Source organism: Octodon degus, unplaced genomic scaffold (genome assembly GCF_000260255.1).
Source record: "Octodon degus isolate 3935 unplaced genomic scaffold, OctDeg1.0 scaffold00051, whole genome shotgun sequence".
Taxonomy (NCBI): Eukaryota; Metazoa; Chordata; class Mammalia; order Rodentia; family Octodontidae; genus Octodon; species Octodon degus.
The window spans coordinates 12388990-12402055 of record NW_004524627.1 but is presented as its reverse complement, the minus strand read 5'-3'; the positions used below and the strand labels follow the sequence as shown (position 1 = coordinate 12402055).

The following is a 13066-nucleotide window of genomic DNA, read 5'->3' as shown; positions in this document are numbered from 1 at the left end:
GCCTAAACAACTGCATTCTGATCCAAGATATTTATTGACAAATGACTGAAGGATTATGGACCAGTTCCCCCCATTGTGCCCCTACTTACACTTCAAAAAATAAAACCCTATTTGTTTTTCATCATTTTCCCCTAGGGAAACCTTATTTATTTATTTATTTATTTATTTATTTATTTATTTAAGGTATTTTGTACAGGGTCTACAGGGTGTAGAGGGTCTCACTACTTAGATTAAACTCATAGTGATCCTCCTATTTGCAGCCTCCCAAGTAGTGGGATTACAGGCACATGCCACCACAACCAGTCTCAATCGCCCTCTCCACATGCCCCAGTGGCAGGGCTGGCAAGGCAGGCCTGGGATCCTTCCCTGACCACTGCATTCTGACTAAGCAGGCACTTTAGTCTGCTGAGCTACCTGGCCAGCCCTGGGAAGCCATGTTTACAATGACGATGTTTCCCAAAATTTGCATCTCTCAAGTAATAATTGCATTTTCCAATAGTGATTAAAATGAAATTTAAAAAAAAAAAAAAAACCTCCTAATCTCAATTAGGGTCCAGGCAGAAAAACAGAATGCACTCAAAGCATTCCAAATAGACAAGAATAGATAGAAGATACTTACTGTGTAGGTGACAGAAGAACTAAAAGAACATCTAGGGAATGGTGAAGCAAAAGCAGAAAACCATTTCCATCCCCATGGCTAAAGAAGCAAAGAGAGGAGATGCTACTGTTAACAGCCCACAAGCCATACCATCAAGAAGAACATAAGCCTTAGTGGAGGCTGTTTGGTGGAGGACCCAAATGGGACCACTGAGGTGCAATGGAAGTTACAGCTACTGAGGAAGACAGTGACACAAGAATTTCAGCCTACTGTAGAACAGGAACAAAAGAGATTAACAGGCTTCTTCCCTTCTCCCACCATCTAGTCCTCCTCTAGTGCTTCCCATTAGCTGAAATTACTCAGAAGGCATTGCAATAACACAGGAAAGCTAGTAGGTAATTTCAGAATCCTGAATTTACATCTGTGTGTCATCATATTCAACTATTTTAACTGATGCTCAGGCAGCAAGTCATGCCAATGTATGTGGCAAAGCCAAGCTGTTTGTCCTATAACAGCTGTAAAGCAAAGAAAGAGAAAATGAAAAAGAGGGATTGGTGTTCCCATATCTACTTTCAAAGGCATGTTCCCAGGAACATAAACTTCTCCCACTATGACCTAGCTCCTTCCCCTCCTAAAAGAAAACCTTCAGCAAAATAGTGTATGAGAGACTCTTCAGATCCAAACGCCAATATCATGTCTTCCTTCTATCCAGCAAGACCTTTGGCTTAGCAGAAGAGGCAGAAGGAGAAACTTATGAACCTTTCTGGAGAAAGGTAAATCATTTGAGTCCTCCAAACCGGACTCTTGATGATCTACAGATTTTTTTAAAGCCCTTTTCATTAGTCTTTTGTGTCTGCCCTTTCATTAATATGGAAGCCTCCATTATCATGAGAAATTTTAGTAGATGGAAACATCTCTGAAAACTTTTAGTATATCATCTTTACTATTCTAATATCACCATTAGGATCAAGAGTCTACATGCCACAAATAAACTAAATACACAGGCTTAGTACATAAGTCTATCAGCTCAAGAAGTCTTGGGTCAGCTGAGCATGGTGGTACAGCCTGCAATTCCAGGACCCAGGAGGCAGAGGCAGGAGGATTGTTGTGAATTCAAGATCAGTGAGTGTAAGGCCAGCCTGAGCTGCATAATAAGACCTTCTTTTAAAGAGACGAAAGAAGGTTAGAGTCAACTGACCTCTACTGAATCCATAATGAGGAGCACTGAGACCAGCAAAGCCATATCCTGCCACTTATACTATTTAAGACCTGCTTCCTCCAGTACAAATCCCTTATTGAAATGAAAAAGTACTTTATAAATCTCAGTGTTATGTGCATATAAGATATGAAAATCATTAAATTTCTTGTTTCCCTAATGTTTAAAATTACGTTCCTCAGACCAACTTCTTCAGATCTGCTTGTATATAGAATCATGACAACTTTCCCAGCTAAAGAAATTCCTGGTAGGGCCAACCAGATAGCTCAGTAGACTCAAGTGCCTGCTTGGGCAGAGACCAGGTTTCAATCTCCAATGTGCCATGCTGGCCCCACCCCAGGAGCACACTGAGACAGTGATTGAGACTGGGTGTTGTAGCAAGCACCTGTAATCCCAGCACTTGGGAGGCTGAGAACAGGAGGATCACTATGACTCTGAGCTACATAGTTAGACCCTGTAGACCCTGAACATAAAAAAGTAGAAATTCCTGGTGTCATTATTGTCATCCACAGCACAATTATTATTAATATTACTGAGTAAATGTAATATATTCATTCCCTGATATTGTGATGCACTTTTACATTTCTTGTTTATTTCCTTATAACCTGTAAAAGAGTAAATATTTTTAAACTAAATTTTATGAAATTCCAAGAGACAAATTATATCTAATCTTTTCAGCCTGTCATTTGACGTGTAATATGTATTGCTTTTCTAGAATTTTAGCAAACTTTTGACAATTACAGAAGGAAATAACAAAGATTTGCACTGTCCTGAAAGAGGACTGTGAGTTACAGACAGAAGTCCCATACTTCCTAAACTTGATGATTTAAAGAAGGCAGGAAGGTGAAATGAAAATAACACTTGTGTCACTGCAGCCCTAGCAAATGAGTAAGCAAATCCTAGATCTGGACCTACTGACAACTACATTTAACATGCACTTTTAAAACTTATTTTTTAATGTTACCCAAGCCATGTCCAGAAGGGCTGTAAACTTTTTCTAAATCCAGCAGAGCCCATTCATTTACATTGCTGGGAAAAGAAAGTGCACAGACCTATGTGACAGGGACTTTTCTGTGGACCTGTAACTACTGCAGTTGCTATAATTAAATATAACATTACCACAGGCCTGCTAGCACAGCTGGTTGGTTTAATTACTTCTCTCACCAACTGGGTAGGCAAATATTTCATATGGATTCTCTGTAGAGTGATTTATTTGATAATTGGCCTAAGAACAGAAAAAGAAACAAATCCCCATTTTTTAGCTGGTGATAAGGTATCCTTGTTTTGATGCTGTAAGGCACCTCCAGTAACAGACAGCTCCAGTAGCCTGTGTGGTACATTTGTTAATACACACTTCCTTGACTTAAAATGGCTTGTGACTTCATAAGTTTTATATTGTGCAAAGCATTGCACACTAAGAAATCAAGCTTCAGATTTTGAATTTTGACTTCTTCCCAGCCAGTGACACATTGCACAACACTTGTTCTCTCTATGCAGGAAGTAGCCACAAGCTGCAGCTCCCTGTCAACCCTTTGACAATGGTTACAGTGGTGACAATGATTTTCTACTGTGTGCGTGTTGCTATACCCTGAGGTCTACCAAGGTGTGTCACAAGCACTATTGATTCAGATATTTTTAACTTATTATGAGTTCATCTGAATGTAAGGCCACTGTAAATCAAGGAATACCGGTACATTCAAGTTGGAAGGTAATTAAGCAGTTTTCTGTCATTTGAGATATATTTGATTTTTGGAGATATCTACAGGTTATACGGAGTCCTGTGCACTAGTTCAGGGCTCTGAACTAAAACCCTGGACAAAAAAAAAAAAAGACAATGTGATTAAAGGTAGAGAGAATCATTTTTTATTTGAATGTAAAAAAAGATACAGAATTTCAAAACAAGGTAGTAGGAGAGTAACAATGGTCAATACATTGCCTATTGGTATCTTCAAAGTAGTTGCTCAGATTACAAGACATAGGCATGAAAAACTGATCAAATAGTATTAGCACAAACCTTTCCACGAACTAAGAGAAATCAGTGGTATAGGTACCTAACTATCCTGTGTGTGTATACAATATAAAATGCAATAGATAGAGATAGATGATAGATAGATAGATAGATAGATAGATAGATAGATAGATAGATAGATAGATAATATATATATATATATATATATATATATAACTTTCTTTTTCCCCTCATTTTTTTCTCATTTCCCCATTCTAGTTTCTCTTTCCTTTAAAACAGTTTTTTTTCCCATTTCACAATATCTGTCATACACTTTAGATCTTATTTAGTCTTTCAGCTTCTTACACTAGGGAGACAATATGATGTTTACACATTAGGATATTATTGCATTCTTGTTTGGGTCTACACATATTATTAACGATTAGTTCATGTTTATTGATTTGAAAGTTTCTGTGTAGCATCATTTAGAAAATATAAACAATATGTCCAGATCTCAGAAAGGCTGAGTAGCATTATAAGGAGAAAAATCATACAAGTTATTAAACAAAACACAGGGCCAAGAAGATAGCTCAGCAGCATAAGTACCTGCCTGGCAAGCACCAGGTCCTGAGTTTAATCCCCAAGACCACACAAAAAAGACAGGAGAAGAAACAAAATACAACTGTTTCATGTAATGACTTCCAATGTCCTACTGAAACTTGTATTTATAAGGAAAGCTGGGCTGTCATACCCACTTTAAAACAAACTAAAGCAGAGTGCAGTGACTGGACAATAAGGTGAACCATGCCCAGAAATATGAATAACAACTAACAGACTTAAGAAAACTTCATCTGGAGGGAAGAAGTCTTCCAGACACTTGATAGTGTGCCAGTATGTCAAAGGTTGATGGCAGAGAGATAAGGAGAGATAAGACTTACTGTGCTTTCTTCTCTCGAAGAGAGATTCAAGACCAATGCTTAGATGCAATAGAAAGCTAGATTGGATTTAGTACAATTTTTTTCTTAAAATAAAGCAGAATAGTTCTATTTAAATTCTACTGTCTGTACAAAATACATAAATAAATAAATAAATAAAAGATTTTTTAAAAATTTTACTTAAGTGGGGGGGGGGCCTGGGAAATGGCTCAGTATAATAAGCACTTGCCTGGCAAGCACAAGGATCTGAGTTCAAAACCCCAGTTCCACCAAAAAAAAAAAAAAAAAAAAAAAAAATTTACTTAAACTCTTTAGTCTCAGCAGTACAAGCAAGCTGACAAAGGAAAAGTCATCCTTTGGAAAGCATCATAATAAGATGCACACGTTGTGCTACCACTGTGGCTCTAAGGCCTACTACCTTCAGAAGTCAACTTGTGGCAAATGTGGCTATCCCACCAAGCTGAAGAGAAAGTATAACTGGAGTGTGAAGGCTAAAAGGCCAAATGCCACCAGAACTGGTCGAATGAGACACCTAAAAATTGTACATCGCAGATTCAGACATGGATTCCATGAAGAAGTGACACCCAAACCCAAGAAAGCAGCTGTTGCAGCATCCAGTTCATCTTGAGAACTGCAGCAATCACTCAAAATAAATGCTTTGGTTTTAAAAGATAAAAAAAAAATTTCTACTTAAAAATAAAAGAGTGACTTTTTTATTAAGACATATGGGCCATTATGAGGATTTAGTAGAAATTACATGACTATCACAGCTATTATAGAAGAGTCTTGCCCTACATAGATGATTACCTGGATGACAGTGAAGAGGCTTTCTCAATTCTTTTTTTTTTTTAATTTTTTGATTTTAAAGAGAAAATAAACATTAGAAATGATACAGAATTTCAAAAAAATGATAATAATTCAACAATGGTTGTTTAATTGCATATTGTCTTCAAAGTAGTTGTTAACATTACCAGATATAGGCATATAAAATTGGTTTAAAAAATTAAACAGGGGGCTGGGGAGATGGCTCAGTAGAATAAGTGCTTGCCTGGCAAGCACAAGGGCCTGAGTTCAATCCCCAGTTCTGGAAGAAAAAAAAAACCTAGATGTAAAAAAATTAAACATTAACTGATCCCAAATGAAATCTGTGTTTTATAATAAACATGCTGAATAGATGCATATCACTTACCCAGGTGGTGGATTTATCTAAACACAGAGAGAGAGAGAGAGAGAGAGAGAGAGAGAGAGAGAGAGAGAGAGAGAGTCTGACCTTATCACTGGGAAAAGAATAATATTTTACTCATTTCCTGACATAATTGCTATTTTATCCACTTATCATTATGAAACTTTCCTGTAGTTTTTCAGCCCAATGTACTACTAAATAAGAAGTAACTGAAATATAGGCTGAGTTGAATATGACTAGTATTTATAAGTTACCGGCAAACACCTACTACACATATATTATGTGTTTGGTACTGTACAGGCCCAAAATGAAAAAAGGCACAATCTCCTCTACAAAGATACTTATAGTCTAAAAGACCAATGTACACTCAAATAAAAATTTTATATACTCAGTAATAAACTAGAAGCCACGGAGAGTAGACCAAATGGGGCACTTAGTCCCACCTACTTCAAAAGAAGAGTTTCTGGAAAGAATAGTGGCTTTTCCAGTTTGTCAGTCAAATAAAGAAAGATAGAAAGAGTCCTCCCAAGGGAAGTGCTGTGAAATGTAAAGTGGTGGAGTACAAAGGGATCATTAGAGTATAAAATATCAAGTGCCGGCAACGAAGCAGGAAATGAGACTGAGGCGATGGAGAGAAGTCAGTCTAGAAAGAGTTCAGATACTGCTGCTTACAAGCCTGGAAAAAGCCACTAGACCATCATCTGGAAGGTAACAAGCAAGGCAAGATCCACATTTTCAAGCTGTCATGCCAAGAGACAGAACTTAAGATTTGTACATAATTTGGTGCAATTTAAAGGATGAGGTCTTATTCACATGTATCATTGAAAGTTTAGTTTTGAAATTCCACACAAATTATATCCTAACTGAAACATTCTTATATCCTAAGTGAAACACACTTTATAAGCACAGATGCATACAACATGAGGACCAGGAAAGTGATTTCTTATATTGGCCTTTGTATAATATCTTATTCCCAGTTAAGCAACTGTTTCAAGGGAATGGAAGATTGAATTAGAAATGGTTCTTTCTTATTTATGTCTTTCAGAAATACATCTGGAAACTGCCATACATCATCCTTGGCCTAGTAAGCAGAAGGATAGTAATAAAATCTGTCCTTGAATAAATAAATAAATGTGATCAATGTAGGAGATTCTTTTGACTAATGAAAAGCTACTTCTAGATTTTTCAAAATGTCATATCATCATTGGCTAGTAAAGAAGAAATCCAAAGTTTCAGTTCCTGTCAGAGACAAATTCTTCTCACTACAAATATTTTGTAATGCCAAGGCAAGATGATAATGGAGTCATGCAACTTAAAGAGCAACTCTATAAGTATCTGAGATCTAAAAGGTCAAGGCCCCCTATCTAAAACAACATAAATGAAAGTCATATTCCACTTTTTTGTTGTTTAAGCATGTAAATTGACATGTACTACAGTCCTCTTCCTACATCATTTCACATGAGCCCTCCTGATCATGGGAAGAAACCTGTAATCTAGGGAGGAAGCTTGGACAAAACAGTACAGGATAGCTGGGCCACAGCCCTAGCTGTGTCACTAGCTAGGCAGGGTGACTGCAGAAGATTAGGTCTGCTGAGTCCCCAGTGCCTTTTTCAGGATAAAGGAGGGTTAGACCAGACCATCTTTTCTTTTAAGGTCATTTTATTTTATTTTATTTTTATTTTTTCCATAATTTTATTGGAAAACAAATAGCAATGAGACAGTTTCAAACCAAATTGGTAGGACAGTTTCAATAATTAACACATCGCATACATTCTTCCTAGTGGTTAATTGCTGTACAAGATGTGGACTTGATATCCTATTTACAAACACCATTAGAACCTATAATATTTAAATGATGCAACTTAACAAAAAAAGGGGATACAGATGAATGCTCATTTTGTATCTGTGTATTCAAAGTGGTGAGAATAGATATATAGTTACATTCTCTTAATGAACAGACCATCTTAAACTATATCCAGACCTACAATGCCATCAAGAGCAATGGCAAGTGTTTCTACCTAAGTAAATCTCATTCAAGTTACAGGGAAAATGGAGGAAACAGAAAATAATTTTTTTAAAAAATAGAAAACCATCAGCAAGTAGAAATGGATCAGATTAGATAAAACATGACAAGAAAAGTAGAAATACATGGTGATAGACATGAGTATAGTTTTAGTCTTCAGCATGTAGAAAGCCAGTTTTTCCAGCACCGTTTGTTAAAAAGACTATCTTTCTTCCAGTGACTGTGTTTGGCACCTTTGTCGAACATAAGGTGTCTGAGCGTGTTTGAATTTATTTCTGCATCTTCCAATTTGTTCCACTGAGCCTCAAGGTGTTTTATGTTTTGTTTCACTTTGGTTTGTTTTTTTTGCCAGTACCATGTTGTTTTTATCACAGCAGCTCTCTAGTATAATCTCGTCAAGTATTGTGATGCTTCCTGCCTTGCCTTTGCTGCCCAGGATCTCTTTTGCTACTCTAGGTCTTTTCTGTTTCCAAATAAATTTTGAGAATGCTTTCTTTAGTTCTGTGTGATATGCTAATGGTATTTTAATTGGGTTTCTAGTAAATCTTTATGACAATTTTGGAAGTTTGACCATTTTCAATATGTTGGTTCTTCCTACTCAAGAGAAAGGAGGATCTTTCCATTTTCAGGTATCCTCTTCTATCTCCTTTATCAGAATATTGTAGTCTTCAGTATAGAGATCTTTTACTTCCTTTGTTAGATTGATTCCTCAGTAATTCACTTTTTTTCAATTCTATCGTGAAAAGGGCTCTTTCCCTGCTTTTTCTCTCAGTGAGTTTGTTGTTTGTGTATAAGAATGCCACTGATTTTTGAGTGCTGACTTTTCTTCAAAAAAAGAGGAATAGAGGCCCCATTTTACTGAGCTATCCCCCTCTTCATATCTTCCTGAAAGAATTAAAAGCATCTTACCATAGTGATATATGCACACCCATGTTTATAGTAATAGTTTGTAATAGCTAAATCTTGGAAACAACTCAAATGTCCATCAACTGACAAGTGGATAAAAAGATGATTGTTTCATACAACAGAATACTACTTACTATTGGAGAAACATAAACTTTGAGACATCTATAGCTAAATGGGTAGACCTTGAGACCACACTCTTAAGTAACATATATTTTATATATGGGTACATACCACATTGTTTCTCTAGTGTGAGAAAACAAAAGTGTAAGTAAGGACCAAAATTACAATAGACGTTATGAAATAAGAAGAAATTGTTCAAATCAAAAGGGAAACTAGGAAAGGAGGGAGGAAAAGAAGGAAAGGAAATGAAAGAAATGAGAAAATAAGGATAAAATGGAAAGAACACTTTGTAAATAAAGAAGGGAAGAAGGCTAGAAGGGAGGGGAGGAGAGTATAGAGAAAAAAGAGTAATCAACATATATCATGTAGAGGTACAAATTCCCTGTGGTGAATATGGTATATATTACCAATAAACTTAACAATAACAATTTTTAAAAGAAATAATGAAAAAGTATTTTTAAATTAAAAAATTAAGATATATTTAAGTACATATACCCACTCCCTAAGATCAACATAAACATTGCATAGTCCAACATATACTAATAAAATATTGTTTTACTTTCTTAAAAGAGAGTAAGTAGATATAACCTGAAACACTGTATGAGTGAATAAGAAGTAAAGAAGACAGATGAACAGTGATGCTAATGAGTGGTGCTGAGATCAGAAAAACAGCACCCAAGGAAGATTCTAGTCCTGTAGGGTGTGATCTGGCCAGCCTGGCATGGGGAATAGTAAAGAGGGTTAATCAAGGGGGTCACTGAAAATCCCTACCTCACCTCCTGCAGGCAAAATGACAGCAACAACAGCAACCTAGAACATTCCTCTGCAAAGAAATTATGCTTGATTAAGGAAAGAATTAGGGCTGTTGGGAAATAGTGATACCTGACATTAGAGACCTCTCACTCAAGTCTGCCAAGATGTCCTCTATGTCACCACTTAGAATATATTTTAGTGTTGTATAACTATGACTGGTAACCACTTATCAATGGAAAATAAAAGTATATATCACAGAAAAATAGGGAAAAAAAGAAAGAAAACATTTACATTTGTTATATGATCAAGAAAATAATACCACATCAGATATTTTCAAACACATACAGGTCAAAGCATGGAGGAGCAAAAGTTGATATGAAGAAACTACAAATGAGTAATCAATAGGATCTGGAAAAAGTGGTGAAAACAGCTAATAATTGTACTACCAATCTTCAATGGTTTATTAAAAGGAAGAGTTAAAGTCTAATTGTTTGATCAATTTTGTGTACCTATACTTGGTAATCAGAGCAACAAATTTGATGCTAGTAATACATAATATAACAACCATTGTTGATTTCCTACTCTTATGTTAAAATTCTGCATCATTTTTATTGTTTTTGTTGCTTTGTTTTTATATTTGTTCTTATTTTTTTGTTTTTGTTTCTTTCCTTTAAAATAAAATTTAAAAGAAAGAATGAATGGATGAATGAAAGAATCTGAGAATCAGCAAGCAAAGGTGGATCTGCAGGAAAAGTGAGGAAGGGAAAGTAATCTATAAAGAATGGAAACTATAGTGTATTTATTTCATTTGCAGCATGTGGTAGTCAATTAAAATTATAACCTAGTTAAGAAAAAAAGAAAGTGGTGGGGACAGAGGACTATGGGGAAAAAGGATGATGTAACTATATAATCATAGTAGGCCATGAATAATCATTATTAAGCAGTAAAGACCATGGCAAGTACTTGATCCCTCAATGTACATGTGTAACTGTTTCTTGGCATTGTCCACTCAAAGTTAAATTGCAAAAGGAGAAAGCTACAGGGTTCTGAAATGGAAAGAGTGGGGAAGTTTCACTTGGAGCTAGTTAAGTAAAGTTATGAAAAAATCAGTGCACGTGGAGCTGACACCTCTGGAGCCAGCAGTTCCAGCATCCATTTGGCCCCAGGACCTAGAGGGCTATAGAAGTGATACATGCTTTTGTGGTCTGGGTCTTCATTTACCTTCCCTTGATTCTGTCCTGCCTTCTTCAGGAAATTGGAGGGACAAGTTTTATAGCACCTACTTCCTCGAAAATGAACAACTCTTAATGAAGTGTTCCACACCCACAGAGCACAGAATCAAAGCCCATTGCCTTAAGGACAAAATAAAGTTGTGACTTCCCACTCAACATGGAAATGCCTTGTAGAACCAATGCAAGACTTCATCCACTGAAGTCAAGACATTGTTTGAATTTTATAGTTCTGCCATTTCTCTGTAAAGACCTTTTAAATGGATCTGTGCTTTGCTGAAGCAGTGAACCATGCTTGAGATATAGCTAATATTTAAAAACCTATCAAAACTTTGAATTTACACAGGATATCACTGAAATATCAACTGAGAATTTGCCTCCTCTCAGAGACCTGTTCGAAACCCCAATTTAAAGCTACCTCCAGTTACTCTCAATCACAGCATACCTGTTTAACACTTATCTGTATCAGAAATTCTCTCACTTACTTATGCATATATTGGTATGTTACTCCTTTTTTAATGTGTTTAGTACAGGGTCTACAGAATCTCACTGTACAGATCACACTTGTAGTGATCATCCTATGTTCAGCCTCCCAAGTGCTGGGTTTACAAGCATGCACCACCACACTCAGTCTCAATCTCTCTCTCAGCGCACCCTTGGGGCAGGCCAGCATGGCATGCCAGAGATCAAACTCCAGTCCTTGAGTCTGCCGAAGCAGGTGCTTTAATCAGCTGAGCTATCTGGCCAGTGGTGTGCTACTCCTTTGTCTACTAGCACACTGTCAGTCTTCAGTCACTATAATGTAGATTGTACAAGGCCAAGATGCCATTAGATTTTCCATTCTATCCTACCTTTAGAACTGGATGCAGCAGATCATAGGTACTTATTGAATACTTTTTGACTCTCATATATTTGTAACATCTTTTTTTCTGATATATAGAATTGTTCTAGAACTTTTTCAAGTTAGAAAACACATGGACATTAAAATTAAATATATCAGGATAGAAGACTGTGACCTAGAAATAGCCAAATAAATATTTCCATTTGTAAAAATGATTAAGTGAAACAATTTCTTAGAAAACACTTATTCATAGCTTCAAAAGATAGTTTATTGAAAATTATGTTAAAAAGTAAATGTGAGGGGTTGGGGAAATAGCTCAGTGGTCTGAGCACCTGCCTGGCAAACACGAGAACTCAGATTAGATCTCTGGCGCCACATGCCCTGCAGCCCGGGAGCCCCAGGAGCACTGTGCCAGTCACTGAAACCGGTGTGGTGGTGCACAGCTTTAATCCCAGCACTGGGGACACTGAAACAAAAGGATCACTATGAGTCTGAGCTCTGTAGTGAGGCTCTGTACCAAATAAATAAATAAATATTTTTAAATGAACATGAAATAGATACTTCTAGTCAGTAGTATACAGACTAGGCTCCTTGGATGTATAGAACAAGCACATTATGCAGCAGAACATTTAACACATTCTCTTTGGATCAGTTACATAATTTGCCCAACACACAATTAAAAGGCAGTGTCCCTGTTCAAAAAGAATTAAAAGTTTCTACTAGAAATGGTAAAACATTAAAGCAAGCATAGGTCTCTTCTGATGTAGGGCCAGTGGGATTGCACAAGACACACATCCCCAAGCCAGCTCTTTTTTGCTTTTTCAACAATCAAATGGAGGGCCAGCCAAATAGCTCAGTGGATTAAAATACCTGTAAGCAGGTGCAGGGGCCAGGGGTTCAATTCCCAGGCCTGCTGTGCTGGCCTTGCCCCTAGGGTCCCCTGAGAGGGCAATTGAGACTGGGTGTAGTGGCATGCATGCCTGTAATTCCAGCTCTTGGGAGGCTGAAAACAAGGGGATCACTATGAGTCTGATCTAGTAGTGAGACCCTGAACACCATGTAGACCCTTCCCTAGCATACAAAAGAAAAAGAAAAAGAAAAAGAAAAAAGCCAATCAAATGGGCCAAGGAGGGGGATATGGACAGGAGCCATTAGGTAACTCTTAGGAGTTGTGTGTAACTGGAGATCCACTTCCCTGACTGTCCAGTGACTCACTGTGTATAATACACACACAGTCATGCAAATAGGGTCCATGTAGCCAGTAGCATGTTAACAGTCACCAAGGAGAGGAGGAGGAGGAGGAGGAGGAGGAGG

The 13066-nt window shown here is 37.0% G+C and overlaps 1 pseudogene; it reads right to left on the bottom strand.

The window, feature by feature from the left end:
- Positions 1-6577: 6577 nt before the first annotated feature.
- LOC101567622 overlaps positions 6578-13066 on the bottom strand; it is a 12374-nt pseudogene continuing 5885 nt past the window's right edge.